Source organism: Oncorhynchus mykiss, chromosome 4 (assembly GCF_057628025.1).
Source record: "Oncorhynchus mykiss isolate SJ-2025 chromosome 4, ASM5762802v1, whole genome shotgun sequence".
NCBI lineage: Eukaryota > Metazoa > Chordata > Actinopteri > Salmoniformes > Salmonidae > Oncorhynchus > Oncorhynchus mykiss.
The window spans coordinates 28294910-28301033 of record NC_143025.1 but is presented as its reverse complement, the minus strand read 5'-3'; positions in this window follow the sequence as shown (position 1 = coordinate 28301033).

The following is a 6124-nucleotide window of genomic DNA, read 5'->3' as shown; positions in this document are numbered from 1 at the left end:
CTCAATTTTTCATCAGTTCCCTGTTTGGTGGAATGGATTTTCTGCCAGTCTGTGCATTTGGGGAAAGCAGCCTTTATAGCAATAAAAACTGCATCCAGCTGGTCACCACGATCAGCAACTGGTACATCGAGGTCCCACATGTGTTTATAGTCCTTCTTTTTAAATTTCAAGCAGCAGTGTAGTTTTTCTTCAATTTCTCTGGTGGTGGGGTTGTACATGGAAATGATTGCTTTCACCTCTTCCTCAAACCTCACAGCATCCTATGCTTGGTCAATGACATCGCCCACTGTTGCTTTTATTTCGTCAACATCCCCGGTTTCTCCATTTCCAACATCCCACCTACATTGGGGTTGGGGTAACGTATTATTGGAAACTTTCCCTCAAGCTTATTTTTCAAGCATTTCGTTGAACTCAAAAGCCCCTTAATATTTCTTTGGTTCGACAAATTTGGAGAGACCCACTCGGTGAAACAGGTTCCTAGAGCGGACCACACAAAATATTCTATTACTATAGGTAAGCACTCGGCTTACCGTCTTAACAAGTGGCCACTTGTGTTTGGTGCAGTCCGTTCCAAGAAGTCCATTCACAGCTGCAGATTTCCACCGTCTCTGGTCCCTTTTCACCACTCCTGGCAAGCCGCCATTTATGTCATAGAAATATTCAGTCAATCATATTTCACAAATACCGGAGCATTTTGGGGGGTTTTCTTTCTTTCCTGGTCTTTTCTGCCTTGTCCTTCGTTGCTGTCCTCGCTGCTGCTCCTTTTATCTTCGTCTTGATTACTGTCTTCTTCATTACTCCTGCTTCACTCCTTAATTTGCTTCTTGTTTCTCTACTTTCTTATTTTCTCTTACATTTCTCCAGTTCTTTTCTGAGCTCTTCAAGCTCCTCTTCTTCTCTCTCCTCCTCTGTTCCTCTCTGCTTGTTCGCTCTGGTCCTTGTTTTTGCTGGTAGCTTTCTGTCTTCAGCACCTTCTGCAGCTCCTCCAACAGCTCCTAATCCCACGACTCCTCCACCTGGCACAGATCCAACCCCAAATGGGTTATGAGGGGGTGGGAGTCCACCATCTCCGTCTGCTGATGGAGGATTTGGCAGTGTCAGATACAAGGAGTCCACGTGAAAGGGTTCCCCTCAGAGAAAGGCCAGTCAGGCTTATTTTTCTCTTCTTCCACTTTCTTCTCCATTTCCACTTGCTTTACCATCAGTTCTCCTACAGCTTTATCCTCTGCATTTTCTGCTTCTCTCTCCCACTTTCTGAAATCGTCCCACTTCACTTTGACTTTCTTGTGTTTTCTTTCAAGTTGGCCTCTCACAGACTCCAGTCTTTCTGTGCTCAGTGTCCCATCAAGAGGGAAATGTCCATCTGTTAATTTTGTCCAGTCTTCTGTTTGGTTCAGTACCCCCCTACCAATTTGTTTTGACATTGCACTACACAGGCCTTTTGGTTCCCAGCACGGATCCTCCATCCTACTCTTACTAGTTCCCTTTCCCATACTTAAACCCTTTGTTGAACTCTTTAGAAAAAAAACGTCCAGTTTAACACGTCATCCCACACTCACACAACTCTCAAATCGGGGCTAAACCCCTGTTCAGTTAATTAAGCACACAATACTCTCATCCGCATTCACTTAGTACTATTCCCAAACACACTCAGTAATCTCCCTTATTACTTGTCGTTACCTCCTATGCATACATATGTATCTTCTGCGGTTCCTCTACAGTCTCCATAGCTGCCATAGTCTGCACTGTATCTATTGTCTCTGTGCATCTATAGTCCCTGAGCATCTATAGTCCCTGAGCATCCATAGTCCCTGAGCATCCATAGTCCCAATAGCATCCATAGTCCCTATAGTTATAGCATTGTGTCACGCCCTGATCTGTTTCACCTGTTCCTGTGATTGTCTCCACCCCCTCCAGGTGCTGCTTATTTTCCCCAGTGTATTTATCCCTGTGTTTCCTGTCTCTCTGTGCCAGTTCGTCTTGTACGTTAGTCAAGTCAACCAGCGTGTTTTTCCCGTACTCCTTTTGCTATTCTCTTTTTGCTAGTCTTCCCGGTTTTGACCCCTGCCTGACTGGATTACTTTCCCGCCTGCCCTGACCTTGACTCTGCCTGCCCTTTGGTAACTTTTGGACTGTGAACTGGTTTTGACCCTTTTGCCTGTCCATGACCATTCTCTTGCCTTGACCTATTGGATTAACAAATACTGTAAGACTCCTACCATCTGCCTCCTGTGTCTGCATCTGGGTCTCGCCTTGTGTCATGATACTATGGTCCCTGTAGCATCTATAGTCCTTCAGCATCTACAGTCCCTCAGTATCCATAGTATCAATAGTTTGTATGGTCATAAATGCTATAGTCTTGCCACTTTGAATACATATAGAATAGCACCTTGTGCACCTTATGCTATTCCCAGTGGTTCTCATAAATGCCTAAAATAACACTTTGTGCTATTATCAGCGGTTTTCAGACCACGTAGACACTTCTTATATAAATGCCTACAGACAATTGTCAGTCGGGCCCCTCCTGCCCTCACTCTAGCCTTCTCCTAGGGCTAGCTCTAGCCTTCTTCTAAGACTAGTGGTACTCTCTTCTACATCTTTATGTTCAGTTTTATTGGTTTTATCATGTTTAATTCAAATTAATTTAAATTCACTAGACGTGTCCCTCAGAGGTTCGCGGATCAGGTATCTTTCCCCGGGCAGCTCGCAGTAAAAGTCTGGTCTGGCGGATCCACGTCGTCTTTGGTCAGACGGGAATTCCCCTTGCACTGGAATGCTCCACAGGTGGAGTCACTGATCCAGTTTGTGACGCCAAAATTGTGGTGGAAATTCAACACCAGGGACACCTGAAGTCAATCTTAAATGAATCCCTCTTAATTATCAGCAAGCTGGAGAGTTACAACAAACTCTTCACACCATACAGGTCTATCAGAAACTCCGCTAGGGCAGTCCCAGCAGTTGTCTTATATACGGCTATACACAGACAAGTTATAATTGCATGATTTAGCATAATTAATTCATCATTACCGGTGACTGACCAATACCTCACGAGGCTTTCTCTCTCCAAGTTGAGACCTTGAAACTGAGATACCTCGGTTGTTCCCATAGCCACATTCTGGGCGTACTGCCATGTTGCCTATCAGTGATATTGAGGAATCCTCCATATACAGTGCCTTGCGAAAGTATTCGGCCCCCTTGAACTTTGCGACCTTTTGCCACATTTCAGGCTTCAAACATAAAGATATAAAACTGTATTTTTTTGTGAAGAATCAACAACAAGTGGGACACAATCATGAAGTGGAACGACATTTATTGGATATTTCAAACTTTTTTAACAAATCAAAAACTGAAAAATTGGGCGTGCAAAATTATTCAGCCCCTTCACTTTCAGTGCCGCAAACTCTCTCCAGAAGTTCAGTGAGGATCTCTGAATGATCCAATGTTGACCTAAATGACTAATGATGATAAATACAATCCACCTGTGTGTAATCAAGTCTCCGTATAAATGCACCTGCACTGTGATAGTCTCAGAGGTCCGTTAAAAGCACAGAGAGCATCATGAAGAACAAGGAACACACCAGGCAGGTCCGAGATACTGCTGTGAAGAAGTTTAAAGCCGGATTTGGATACAAAATGATTTACAAAGCTTTAAACATCCCAAGGAGCACTGTGCAAGCGATAATATTGAAATGGAAGGAGTATCAGACCACTGCAAATCTACCAAGACCTGGCCGTCCCTCTAAACTTTCAGCTCATACAAGGAGAAGACTGATCAGAGATGCAGCCAAGAGGCCCATGATCACTCTGGATGAACTGCAGAGATCTACAGCTGAGGTGGGAGACTCTGTCCATAGGACAACAATCAGTCGTATATTGCACAAATCTGGCCTTTATGGAAGAGTGGCAAGAAGAAAGCCATTTCTTAAAGATATCCATAAAAAGTGTCGTTTAAAGTTTGCCACAAGCCACCTGGGAGACACACCAAACATGTGGAAGAAGGTGCTCTGGTCAGATGAAACCAAAATTGAACTTTTTGGCAACAATGCAAAACGTTATGTTTGGCGTAAAAGCAACACAGCTGAACACACCATCCCCACTGTCAAACATGGTGGTGGCAGCATCATGGTTTGGGCCTGCTTTTCTTCAGCAGGGACAGGGAAGATGGTTAAAATTGATGGGAAGATGGATGGAGCCAAATACAGGACCATTCTGGAAGAATGGTGGAATCTGCAAAAGACCTGAGACTGGGACGGAGATTTGTCTTCCAACAAGACAATGATCCAAAACATAAAGCAAAATCTACAATGGAATGGTTCAAAAATAAACATATCCAGGTGTTAGATTGGCCAAGTCAAAGTCCAGACCTGAATCCAATCGAGAATCTGTGGAAAGAACTGAAAACTGCTATTCACAAATGCTCTCCATCCAACCTCACTGAGCTCGAGCTGTTTTGCAAGGAGGAATGGGAAAAAATGTCAGTCTCTCGATGTGCAAAACTGATAGAGACATACCCCAAGCGACTTACAGCTGTAATCGCAGCAAAAGGTGGCGCTACAAAATATTAACTTAAGGGGGCTGAATAATTTTGCACGCCCAATTTTTCAGTTTTTGATTTGTTAAAAAAGTTTGAAATATCCAATAAATGTCGTTCCACTTCATGATTGTGTCCCACTTGTTGTTGATTCTTCACAAAAAAATACAGTTTTATATCTTTATGTTTGAAGACTGAAATGTGGCAAAAGGTCGCAAAGTTCAAGGGGGCCAAATACTTTCGCAAGGCACTGTATGATCAGTCTGTCACCTGCCACCTGCATGAACCCATATAATTGGTTATTAGAAAAGTAGCATTGATTTGACACAAACATAACATTTCCCTCACACTCCCCATGTAACTTAAAATTACTTCACATGTGTGTCTATGTTTGCATGCATGAATATGTGTCAGTTACAATTACCTCTGGCATGTGTGTCCATTGTCTACTTTGCCGGCACTCATGTTCAATTTTCCTCCGTGCAGCAGTGCTGCCTGGTCCAGGTGTGTCTGTGTTGGTTTACTGAACAGGTGTAGAGCTGCTTCACTCTCAGTACTCTGCTTTACTCCATGTCTATACGGACCCTGATACACTGAGACAAGTCTGATTGGACTGTTCCTTTGAATCTGATATCAAGAACCTTATAAAACCTAATAGAGGCCTACACACACCTCCTATATGCGTCTGCATCCCTCGCTTCGTCTACCTCCTCTTTTGGTTTTAATTCTTCCACCTCTCTCTGTCAGTAATTAATGGGTTGCGTGTGTACAGAGGTGTCATTCACCCCAAACATCTGGGGGGCACAAAGTACGTGGGGATGGCTGGTCCATAGTGGTCCGTTATTTTTCAAACACCTGAAAACTTTTTCTAGAGCCATAATCATTATGCTTAATTCTGTCCAAAAGAAGTATATTTTTCTGCATTTGTTTTACCCCTTTTTTCTCCCCAATTTCGTGGTATCCAATTGTCTCATCACTGCAACTCCCGCACGGACTCGGGAGAGGCGAAGGTCGAGAATCATGCGTCCTCCGAAACACAACCCAACAAAGCCGCACTGCTTCTTGACACAACGCACATCCAACCCGGAAGCCAGCCGCACCGGAGGAAACCCTGTACACCTGGCGACCTGGTCAGCGTGCACTGCGCACGGGCCGCCACAGGAGTCGCTAGTGCGCGATGAGACAAGGATATCCCTGCCGGCCAAACCCTCCCTAACCCGGACGACGCTGGGCCAATTGTGCGGCCGGCTGCGACAGAGCCTGGGCTCGAACCCAGAATCTCTTAGACCACTGCGCCACCCGGGAGGCCCTAGTTTTCTGCATTTCTAAGCATACTTCTTGAGCAGTTTCCTCCTAACTGGTGGTAAAAATAAACAATAAAATAGAAATGCTTCTCTGCTAAAATCTGGGTAAAAGATTGAAAGGAATGTGAGTCTTATTCAGTACATTTAGTGTAATTGCTTGCTTTACAGAAGTCTGCCAACCTTGCCAGCGGGCAAGTCAGCTAAGATACTTAGACAAGCCAACTTGCTTGATAGCCTGAAATGGCTTCTTGGTATCTAGTTATGAGGTTGGGAACCTATCTGGGCTAAA